A 12933-nucleotide genomic window follows, 5' to 3' on the forward strand; every position below is an offset into this window, starting at 1 on the left:
GTATGTAGTGTTTAATGTACATACATTAACCCTAACCCAACAGGAAATCCTGGCTCTACTGTCCGACTATGTTCAGCATATTTCCATTTTCCCACACTTCCCCTGCTGCAGGCAGGTTTAAGCCTCCACCATCACACTCTGATTAACGCAGGACCCTCCTTTCTGGGTCCCCTGATTTCACCTGTGTCCCCTACAATCTATGCTCAACACGACAGCCAGAATGTTCCTTAAGTCACATCATGTTACTCCTCTGCTCAAGGCCTTCCAGTAGTTCCCATTTCACTCAGAGGAGATGCTGAAGTTCTCACAAGGCCCTGCAAGACCTGTGCCTTTCACATACTCTCTCCCCTGTTCTCCTAGTCTGCTCCAGGCACACTGCCCTTCTTGTTTGTCTTTGAACAGACCAGGACAGAGGACACCAGCCCTGACTTTTCCCTCTACCTGGAACCCTGGTCCCCAAATATCCACAAGGCTTATTCCCTCACCTCCTTCAAGTCTTTCTTCTAATGTCCGTTCCTCCATGAGACCTTCTCCAACCACAGGGGTATGGCAAACTGCTCCAATCCCCCTGAGCCTGCTCTCTTTTCTCCATTAAATTTTCCCCATCTAACATATCCTTTGTTTACTGTCTGTCTCCACCTACTCGAACGCAAACTCCACAAACAAGGATATTGGTCTATATTGTTTACTGATGTATAACAATCTTACAACATGGAATCCTCAGTACATATTTGTTGAATGAGTGAATGGATGAGGGGTAACATATTAACTGATCAGTACTTACTAGCATTTTAAATCAGTTTAGATGGTCAGATTAAGTGGTTGTCATCCAACAAGAAGGAAGGTGAAAAGTTGTGAAGATGAGCCTCTGCCTCCATAATGACGTGCTGTTTTGGTCTGGCTTAGAGACCACAGCCGGGCCTCCTGCGCTCTCACTGGCACTCGCCCATATTAATGTATTTATTCACACTTTTCAGTGAAGTGGTATCAAGGATCAAGCATGTCCTGAATACACATGTAAGAGTGTTACAACTCAGTGAGCATCAGTGCATTTTTTTAGAATTGTTCTTTGGAGGAAGAACATCCCTGGGAAAGAAATCATTCATTTCTTGTGTTCCCTTTCCCCAGGTATTTACCAGTTCTCCTTGGCCGATGTCCTCTGTGCTCACCAGCAATGGATAAGCTCCCTGGCCCTAGTCTTATCACTACTAAAGAAGTGCCTTTTCGATGCAGAGATGTAAGAGCTGGCACGTGCAAAGTAGGGGCAAATATGTCAAGTTAATAGCACACAGCAGCCCAACAAAGATCATGACTCTGCAAACTGCTGAGGTTCTCTCAGCTCAGAAGCAAGACCCTTGCAACTCCCACTCCCTGAGCAGAGCTCCCAACTGTATCTTGGCTCGGAAAAGCACCTCCACCATCTTTTAGGCTTGGTCTGTGGCATCACTGTGAACCTTTGTGATAAGGGAAGTGTGGGGACCTGGCCAGCTGGCAAAGCTTGATTTTAGCTGGAGTTCTAGCTTGGCTTCCATCCTAACCACCCCGGAGTTGGCTGCATGCCTAGATAGTGGAAACTTGAAAGCAGGTCTGGGTAGATTACTCAGAGACAGAACTAAGATCTCATGACCTAGCCCCTCCCTTCTCCCTTGCACCTCTTTCATCATGTATCCTCTCCCTCCCTGAAGATGTCAGATGGAATGGAGTGCTGACAAATGACTTGAGGGTGTGCCCATCTCAGGAGCAACATTCCAGGCTCCTCTAAGCCCCAATCCACCACCATCACCAAGTTCAAATCATGCTCCCATCACTCTGGGTAAGATCCAGACAGACGAACTGGTGGAGGCTCTGGAGTCGGTCAGAGACTAAACCCATCACTTCTGAATTGCAAGGCTAGTGAATGGGAGAGCTAGGAGTAAGACCTGGTCTCACCCAACTTTTCATTACTTCAGCAAATATTTACTGAGCACACACTGTGGGCCAGGCCACTGCTATCTTAGGTATAGGAACCAAAAGCATGTGGGAACTAGGTAATGCAGTATGATTCACAAGGTGTGTGATCTCAGTCATGTGCCAAAATAGAACTCCAGTTACTCATGAAACAATGTGAAATATGACTTTAGAATGTACAGAATTGGCCCAGCAATTCCACTTTCAGATATCTGGGCCAGCAAAGCACTTATAGGTTCCAGGGAGAAGAATGTGTAAGGATGACAGAGCAGCATTATTTTTAAAAGTAAAAAAGGGATCAACAACCTACCCAGCCACCCATAGGAGACTGGTTAGTTAAATAATGGCTCATCCCTATGAAGAAATTCAATGTGGCAGGTAAGACTAAGTTATCATCACTAACTCAGATAATAAAGACATATTAAGTGAACAAAAAGCACATTGCAGATCAGTACTAATGATTCTATTAAAAAACAAAAGCAAAGCTATAAACTGATATACACACGTTTATGTCATTGCCTTATAAAAGGTCTAAAAGGACGCATGCTACACTGAGAATTTGGGACTGAGCGAAAGATACTTTTGTCCTTTGTGCCCTATACTTTGAAAATTATTTGAACATTTTAAGTTTGAAAAGGTTTCATGTATAACTTAATTAATTATTACAAGTAATTATAGTGACTGCAATGTATCAGTTGTTCAGAAAATAGCAACTCCTCCAAAACAAACCCCCACTCATGGTACCTGCAAGTCCGGGACCTGCCGGGGGACAAGGGAGCAGAACTCTGTGCAGCTGGCACTCCTTCAGACACTTGTCTGAAACCTGGACACAGCCTCAGACAAAACATCGCCTTTATTGTCTTTCACCACATCCTCTGCCTTTCAAAACTGTTCTCTGTGCTGCTAGAGAGAGGACAGTATTATTATTACCATAATAGGTAACAACTTCTCTACTGTCCTCACAGTGTGGAATATGTCTTGATTTATTTTTAGGATATTTATTGTTTTTTGTTCCTGATTATAGACAATTTTAAAATGGAGAAAATATATACAAGAATAAAATTTATGTAATTTATTATGGTAATTATATACTTCTTTTGGGGAATGTAACTATTTGTGGAAGTATTTTGGCAATTTATATACACCAAATGCCTGCAACAAGTTTGATCTTTGATCCAGAAATACCACCTTTAGGAATTACTCTTAAAGAAAAATAATCAGATGTTAACACAAAGATTGATGTTTATGGCTGTTCATCATAGTAAAATCTACAATAGCAACATATAGATACAATTAAAATACTCAAATTGGATCCAATTTTGTTACAATTATAAATAAAACTCTTTATTAAACACATGATTCCTAACGACTGTTTGGAAATTCCCTTATGACTGGACAATGTGCTCTTTATCCATCCTCCAACAGTTTTATATTTATATGTATGTTATATATGGAGGCGGGTTCAGAGTTTTCTATATTACAAATGACTCTGTAATGAACATTTTTACAAATAAATCTTTAAAGCCCATCTCTTTTTAGCATCTCTTGGAATACATTCCCAGATGACCAGGAGAGATTATAAGAGTCCTTTGCCCCTTTCTGACCACAGAAAGTTCCTAAGAGTACTCAGTTGGCAAGTTTTTTCATTCAGGTTGTCTCCCTCCCACCAAATTTCCCAATGCAGGTCCTTACCTTTTGCACTGCCTCCTGCGCTCACCCCCATCCCCTCACCACACACACAAGCACCAAACCCCTTTCTCTGGGTGAGGACTTCCCTGCACCTTCTCTCAGCTTTTTATCCTCTCTCCTTCCAGGGCCTGTGGCCCTGGATTTTACCAATTTCCCCCACTTACCCCTTGGCACTCCCATCTGAAAATCACAGCCCATAGAATGAAGGTAAGCAATAATTCTTCCATATAGTTAACAGTCTGCTCTGAAAGAAAGGGGAAAGAAAGAAATTCTGCTCACTGTGAGAAACAGTAACAGAGTCCCTCTCTGGAGGAATTAGTTTTTTGATTGGCTCAGATGGGTGTTTCTTATCATTTGCTGGACAGAAACCTGTGGGGAAGATTAGAATGAAAACTGAAACTGTACTGGATGGCACAAAATGAAGAAAAATTCTATCCCTAATTCCTACACTGCTTGTGTCTTTCTGTGTATACCTATGTGAATCATTCATTTGCATCTTTATGTATAATCAGTATTTCATCGTATACACCTGTTTTATGTCTTTTATATCACAATAGATTTCTCAGGAGAACTAAGAAGAAAAATTACAGGAATTTAACCTGTGAAGAGAGAAAAATGTGCATTAATTAAAATGTTTCTCAGAGCTGGCCCGGTGCGCCAGTGGTTAAGTTCACACGTTCTGCTTTGGCGGCCTGGGGTTCGCAGACTTGGATTCCAGGTGCAGACCTACACACCGCTGGTCAAGCCATGCTGTGGCAGGAATCCAACATATGAAGTAGAGGAAGATGGGCATCGATGTTAGTTCAAGGTCAGTCTTCCTCAGCAAAAAGAGGAGGATTGGTGGCAGATATTAGCTCAGAGCTAATCTTCCTCAAAAAAAAAAAACATTTCTGTGGCCATTGGCTAACATCTGTGTGCATGTAAGTGGGCACATGGAGAAGTACATCTTTTACAACAGAGCCAAATGGAATTATGAATGGAAAGAAAACCAGATGCACTCCACTTTTTAGCACCTCTGAAACTCAAATCTCAGATCCATGACCACATCATATAATTTTCTGGTTTCCAGAGGCAGTGCTGCCAGTGATTAATGGGCGTGTCTTACATTTTCAGAACATTCTTATTTGGAGTGTTGCTGAGCAGCTTCCTTCACCCTCTGCGCCTTATTTGTGCTACATTTGTATTTTCACGTGTACTTGTTTCTTCTTTCCCTGCAGGATTCTGTATTCTCTGAGGTTAGACTCTGGATAGGCTGTGAAGACTGTTTCTACTAGGAGTCTTTGGCACAAACTGGTCTTACCTATGGCCTATGGCCTCCCAAGACATTTTATTGTCATCTGGAGATGGTGATTAAAGCTCCAATGGCTTTGATGTGACCTTGGCTGATGGAATTTGATTATATTCCAACAGTTTAAATTTAGGCTTTGGTAGACATGGATGGTTGCTGGTGCAAAATCTATTCTCTAATTCTTCTTAGTGCTAATACCCAATTTGGGAGTTTACTGTAATGTGTGCATTGCTCTTATAGATCGTGTAGACTAAGGGACTAAGTTTGAGCCAACGATTTGTAGCTGGAAGTTGTGGGGTTGTTTTTCTCAAGAGAGATCCCTACCCTTTCTATTTCCTCCTTCCTTTTGCCTAGAACATAGTCCTTGATCTGGGGTGCAGGGACCATCTTGTGACCGTGAGGCAATCTTGACAATGGAAGCCATGTGCTTAGATGGCAGAGAATAAAGACAGAAGGAAGCTGGGGCATGGATGCATCTCTGAGCTGCCAGATCAGCTCTGGACTGCTGCCCTCTGAATTAATTTTATGTGGGAGGAAAACAAATGCTTGTTCTGTTGTTGACTTTGGTACTTATGGTCTCTGTTATCAGCAGCAAAATACAGTTCTTCCCTACCCACTCCCAACTATTAACAGTTTATCAGCAAACTTCAAACAGAGAGCAAAGTTAAAAGACTCAACATCAAATTTACCTACTATCTAGATTGTACAGAGAGCATTTTACTATGCTTGCTTTATTGTAATCTATCCTCCTGTTTACTCCATCCATCCTTATTTATTTCAATTATTTATTTATTTATTTATTTGGTGTCTTTTAAAGTAAGTTGCAGACATCAATGCACTTTGCCCTGGATACTTCAGTACACCCATCATGTAGAAGAACACAGTACAGAAATGCTTGAGGCACCAATGTTGTGTTTGCAACACAAATGTGAGAGTGCCCTTTAGTTATATGTTCTAAAATGATCAGTGGGGTATTTTTATCTGGGTGTCTCTAGCCACTACATACCTCGCCATCCCCAACAATATTGACAGTCTGGCCCCAGGTACCTGCCCCTCCTAGTAAGAGTCAGTCTCCCTCCAGGAGGCTGTGTGAGCAGGAGGCTCCAGGACTGCCTCTCAGGAACAGCTTGAGACAGGGACAAGCACTGCCTCAGGGCCCTTCTGTCCATTCCCTGGCATCTGCAGAGAGAAGTGCTGTCTTCTCCGCTGATACCACAAGAAGGGAATCCATGTTCTGGAGGACCTGTAGCATGTACGCCCCCACAAATCACTTGAAGAAGAGCAGGCATAAAATCACTTGTGAAGGGAACTTAGGAGAGGCATGGGGTTGAGTACCGAGAGAAAATAAAATAGAGTGGGCCTTACACTACGGAGGGGTGAGAAAGTAAAAATTATCTCAGAATGTAAAAATCTGCCCTGCCAGTCATCAGGCTGAGATAACAGACATATTTGATGAAGCCAACTGCATAATTATCAGAAATAATATTTCTCCCAAAGTCGTGCTGTAGCTCCAAAGGGGAAAAACAACCCCCTTCTGTGAGTGCTTCCTGCTTTCTTACTCACTGAGAAAATTTCCTTTAAAAATTCACAGTCTACTTTCATTCTTTTGCAACTGGCTGTTTAGTTTTCCCAACACCTTTTATTGAAGGGACTTTCCTTTCTCCATTGCATATTCTTGGCTTCTTTGTTGAAGATTAGCTGTCCCTTAACTTACATCATACACAAAAATTATCTCAAGATGGATTAAAGACTTGAATGTAACACTTGAAACTGTAAAACTCCTAGAAGAAAACAAAGGCATTGTTCTCTTTGACATCAATCTCAGCATTATCTTTTCGAATATCATGTCTACTCAGGCAAGGGAAACAGAAGAAAAAATAAACAAGTGGAACTACATCAGACTAAAAAGCTTCTGCAGGACAAAGGAAATCATCAACAAAACAATAAGACTACTTGCCAACTGGGAGAAAATATTTGAGAATCATACACCTGACAAGGAATTAAACTCCAAAATATATAAAGAATTCATTCAATTCAATAGCAAATAAGTGAACAACCCGATCAAAAAATGGGTAGAAGATATGAAAAGACATTTTTCCAAAGAAGATATACAGATGGCCAACAGGCATATGAAAAGATGTTCAACATCACTAATTATTAGCGAAATAGAAATTGAAACTACAATGAAATATCACCTCACACCCATCAGCGTGGCTATAATTAACAAGATAAGAAATAGCAAGTGTTGGAGAGCATGTGGAGAAAAGGCAACCCTCATACCGTTGGTGGCAATGAAAACTGGTGCAACCACTATGGAAAAAAGTATGGAGATTTCTCAAAAATTAAAAATAGAAATATCATAGGATCCAGCTATTCCACTACTGGGCATCTATCCAAAGAACCTGAAATCAATAACTTAAAAAGATTTATACACCCCTGTGTTCATTGCAGTATTATTCAAAATAGCCAAAATGTGGAAGCAACACAAATGCCCATCAACAGATGAATGGATAAAGAAGATGTGTTATATACAGTCAATGGAATACTACACAGCCATAAAAAAGACAAAATATTGCCATTTGTGAAATCAAGGATGGACCTTGAGGGTATTATGATAAGCGCAGTAAGTCAGATAGAGAAAGACAAACACCATATGATTTCACTCATATGTGGAAGATAAGCAAACAAACAAATAGATAAGGAGAACAGATTGGTTGTTACTAGAAGGGAAGGTGGTGAGGGGAGGGTGAAAGGGGTAAAGGAGCACATACGTATGGTGACAGATAAAATCTAGACTACAGTATTGGTGAATATGATGCAGTCTGTACAGAAACTGAAATATAATAATGTACCCCTGGATTTACACAATGTAATGAGCTGAAATGACCTCAATAAAATAATTAAAAAATAAAAATAAATAAAAATTCATAGTCTGTCAAAAGCTTTGCTGCTGGAAATCATATTAATAGGAATGAACCATTCCATTCTTGTCTGGAGGATCCAATTTACTTCGACCCAGAAAAGCAGGCTTGATTTCCAACCTATATGCCAAACTTCAAATAAGGAGTTTCAGGGCATTATGGAGTAGTTAAACCATAGATTCTGAAGCCAGGTTGCCTGGGTGAGCTTTACTAGATGTGTGACCTCAGGCCAGTTACTTAATCTCTCTGTGCCTTAGTTTGTCTATCTGTAAAACGGAGATAATGATAGCATTAGCCTTTTTGGTTTTTATTGCGAGGATGAAATGAGATAATTCGGGTCATTTTCCTATAACAGTGCTTCATAGAGAATAAACCATAAAACTTATGCTGAGTAAAAAGATTTCGTTCTCCTTCTCAGAGTTGATAGGTTGAAGCTTCTTCTTGAGGAGAGTGAGAAGCCTGGGATTGATGCTGAAGGAATGCAAACCTGAAGGGTGGGCTTCGACTGTTAACTTCAGGAGATCAGCCTGATAGACACCAAAATGTATGCAGAGACTTTTTTACTATAGCAAATAGGTGGGTATGTGCATATACTTCATAACAATTCACATCCCTTTTGTACAGCAATTGCACTTTCAAGAATTTATCCTAATGACAAATGTCATTTGGAAATTTATTCTGTGCTATGCATAACAATTTACATACAAAGATGTTTATAGTAGCATTATTTGTAACAGGAAAACAAGAAAACCATCTTCATTATGAAGAATACAAGATAAGTATTTAAGGTTTAGTGTTGTAAAACAAGCATGTCACGGGACAATATATGGAGTAAGGTCCAATTTTCATTAGAAAAACTCTGTATGTACGTGTATTTCTATAGGCATAGAAGAAAGTTAAAGAATATTCACTTAACTGTTGATGAAGTTAAATATTTTAAAGGTAGGAAGTTATTTAGGGAAAAGAGTAGTAAACAAATTCACAAGCCAGAAAAGAGATGTTGAAAATTCTGGGGTGAAAAGTGTCATTGAAAGGGTCATTGAAATCGCTTGATAAGGAACAACTGGATTCTCAGAGTTGGTGTGATGTGACATTAGATATAAGAATGTTGAAGGCAGTATCAAGTCCCAGACCAGCAGGTGACCTGGAGAAGTGACTTTTCTCTGTGCACTTTATTTAGTATTTCCCAGGGTTGCATGTGGGTCAAAAGGAAATAAAGTCCTTGTATGAAAAGACTGTGAAAACAGCAAAGCCCCTTCCAGATCCAGCTTCCTGCTGTTGCTCTGTTGTGCAGGCATTCAAGACAACCGCTGCTTGTGGACATTGGCCTCTCTTCTCTTGATAACACTTCCAGGAGACCAAGGTCAGAGATCACTCTCCAGGCCACTAGTCTTTAGTCTTCCCATCAGTAATTCTTGTCTCTTGAGGTTTCTTTTCCAGTTTCCAGCTGAGTTGGAAACACCAGACAGATTTTTCTAACAAGACTCTGAGGGTTGCATTGTCCTTTCTGGCCCTCTGCATCACTCAGCCGTGGAGCATTATAAACTGCCCCCCTGCTTTGTCCAGTCCCCTGGAGGACTGGGAAAGAAATGGCTGCAGCTCTGACAGCAAAGGTCAGAGGGGCTCCACCTCCACTGGCTCTGGTGGAGCTCTGGGGGAGCTGTCCCTAGAAGTGGCTCCTCAACCCCAGTGCCCAGTTCTCCCCTGGAGGTTCAACTGAGAGAAAGTCTGGGGGCTGATGGCCTCAGAGACACATGGTCAGAACTTGGGTGATAGAACCAAAGGTAGAATAAAGGATGGAGGGGCCCAGTGAAGGAGGCCTGGGGGAAAGTGTAGATGTGGGACCCATCAGCCACACTATAGAAGGAGACAGCCCCAGCCTCATAGTCCAAGAAGGGTTGCAGAGAGGTTAAGGAACCTGCCCCCATTTGTCGTCATAAGTAGGATAAACAGGGTCCAAGCGGGTGCATTGGACAAGCAGAGGAAATTGGCATAGACGTATGAAACCCAGTAATGAATTTGGGGCACTGGAGGTGGTGTGGTCAGGCCGGTACAGGGTGACACATGGCAGGGAGTGTCCAGGGATGGAGCAGAAATAGGAGGACTGGACCGTTGTGTGCCTGCAATGCAAGGATAAATTGTCCATGGATTCGGTTTTATCTTTTAGAGTAGTGTTTCTTTAATTGAGTTATGTGAAAAACTTATTTAGACAAAAATTAATTTCTAGAATATGTTTGAAAATATATCTTCAATCTCCTGAGGGAGCCAATTTAAAAATGCAGCACTAAAAGTTAAAATCTGTCAGTAAGGAGTTCATTTGTCAGTGATGGGATTATAAACATAGCAGTTAGCTTGGAAACTGGAACCACTCTGGGATAATTGATCACAAGGATGTTAACCAGGTGACACAGTCTGCTTATGTTGTGTTTGTTTAGATTCAAATTGACATTAAGACAATTTTTCAAAAAAATTTGAAAATTCCTTTAGAGTTTACAAATCTCCATACCACCCCCCACCCCAGTAAGACTGCAGGAGGCAATGGGAAGTCACAGGAGGTTTGGGAACTCAGAGGACTATATTAGATGTCTATTTTAGCAAGTTTACTCTGAAACTCTAGACTACAGACAATATTATAATAACATCTAAAAAGCAATGTGTTGTCTATGCTGGTTATTTTCCAAATTTCTTGTCTGTTTCCTAACACTTATTTAAACTAAAAGTCTGAAGAGGAAAAGGAAAGCAGTAGCTCTTGGAGGAAGGAAAGCAGAAACCAGAGAGGTAGAGTGGTTTACTGGTGAAAGCCATGAAGAGAAGGGCTGTGGTAAACTGATTCCCAGGGATATGTGATAGAAGAAGCACAAAAAAAAATTGGGGGAGGAGATCCATGCTGAGAAGGGGCCCTGGGCTAAGCAGTAGAACAGACTTGCCCTGAGGGTTAGGAGGGAAAGGAGCCCACTTGGCTGGGTGGTGGCAGCCTTGAGGAATCAAGGATACACAGGAGGAAGAGCAGGTGACAGGAAAGGGTATGGAGTTCAGTTTTGGACACAGGTTTTAAAACCCTTGGAGGCGTCCATGAGGTGTGAGCCAAAGATAGTGGGATTATGAGTTAAGCCCAGATTGTATAAGAGTGAGCAAGGCCTCAGGGGAAAGAATCAAGATAAAGGCACCTATTAAATGAAGCAGTTGAGTTTAAGAGTAAACATGAAAATTCCAATTCACTCACTATCTACTTTCTGGGCTTTTCTCCAGCCTGAAGTAGAACAAAGAAACCTCATGAGATAACTGGCACGTAAGAGGGTCTTAAATACTACACAGAGGAGAGGGAAGCACCAAACTTACTGACCTCTCCTTGGAGTTTTTCTGCAAAACGACAAGATATTATTATTATTATTATTATTATTATTATTATTATTGGTGAGGAAGATTGGCCCTGAGCTAACATCTGTGCCAATCTTCCTCTTTTTATAGGTGGGCCACAGCATAGCTTGATGAGCCATGTGTAGGTCTGCACCCTGGGCTATGAACCCCCGGCTGCTGAAGTGGAGCAAGTGAACTTAACCACTATGCCACTGGCTGGCCCCAAGACAAGATATTAATGAGCATTCTTCACAGCAGAGAAACGAGTTCTACTGGGCAATTGGGCCTCTAGGAAATCCCTTCCTGGACTGCATTCAGTGTGTCCTTGGAGCTGTCCCCGGACTAGGAACTCTAGGGCACAGTCAGGGTCACAGGTAGGGAATGAAGTGGAGACGGGTAGGTGAGTGAGGAAGGACTGCATTAAAAACCTCAGTTGAAACATCCCCTGATCCTCTTCATCTTTGTCCTCTCCCTTTCCATCTGTCCAATCTCCTGTTCCACAGTCTTCTTTGGACCTCACTGCCTAGGTCTTCTGATTGCTGTACCTTTGGCCTGGCATTCGCACTCTTTCTCCAGCAATGTTCCTGGATGAAACTCAGCCCACCCGCCAGAAGTCCCAGAAGAAGCAAGAGTGAAGTGAGATGCTGCCCAAGGAAAGTCCTTCAGGAAGAACACGCCTGAGCCAGAATTGCTGAGTATTATTGCTGCAGAGAAAAGTAGGAAGGAGCCAAAGACAGAGGGGTGCTGGAGACACAGAAATGCCTCAAGGACTCTTCAAGATTCCTGGCCCAACCCTATGGCAGGGAGCGGCCTGGCTGGGATAGTGACTCCAACCTTGCCCCATTCTCTCCCACTGGATGGCTGGGAAATCAAGAAACCTTGAGAGCCGTGTGAAAAAACAACAACAAAGAAGCCCCAAACGCTGAAATCAGAGAGGCATAAATCATCCCTGAAATATAGAACTGAAACTGAGATCTGGAAGAATGGGTGGAAATTGTTCCCTTTTCTTCAAATCATGGAAGAGGAGGCTTCCACTGAGAATTACCTTGACCCCTAAGACATTTCACTTCTTCGGCTAAGATGCTTTAATGCACTTGCCCAAGCTCAGAGATAATTGGTTTTCTGATTTCTAGCCTAGTGATCTTTCCCTGGTCCGAAGGTGCTCTTGCTGAACTCTGAGTGTCAGATCTGGAGTTTCCTAGGGAGAAAGAGTCCCTGATCCCAGGAGTGTGAAGATCTGAATTGGCAGTTTTGCTTTGCATTAAGGCATATGGGCTTCCTATCCATTCCATGCATAGAAGATGAAGGCATCTCCTGGATGGGGCAAAGGTTGGGATAGATGATGGGCCAGGGGACCCCTGGGCACAGGAAAGGAATTCACCAAAATGAACTGGAGAGGCATGGTCTAAAGAGGAGGAGGAGAAGGTAGAAAGCAGGGTTGCAGTCTCACTTCTGGGTGCAACTTCTTGCTGTGGGCAGCACTCCTTAAGCTCCATTGTTAGTGTCCTTCCAAATTGCATCCAGTCTCAACTCTTTCTCTTCTCCTCTATCCCCTCCTCCCACCTCTTGGTTGCCACTAAAGCTTTGAAGTGAGAACCACGATTCCCTAAAATTTCTTCTGCAGCTATAATAGCTGCCACCCCAACAACAGGATGAACGTTTCCATAATTGGCTGCAGACTTTTATTCCTAGAATAGTGTATGTCTCTAGGATATTCTCATTCAGACCAGC

Source organism: Equus quagga, unplaced genomic scaffold, assembly GCF_021613505.1.
Source record: "Equus quagga isolate Etosha38 unplaced genomic scaffold, UCLA_HA_Equagga_1.0 72115_RagTag, whole genome shotgun sequence".
Classification (NCBI taxonomy): Eukaryota; Metazoa; Chordata; class Mammalia; order Perissodactyla; family Equidae; genus Equus; species Equus quagga.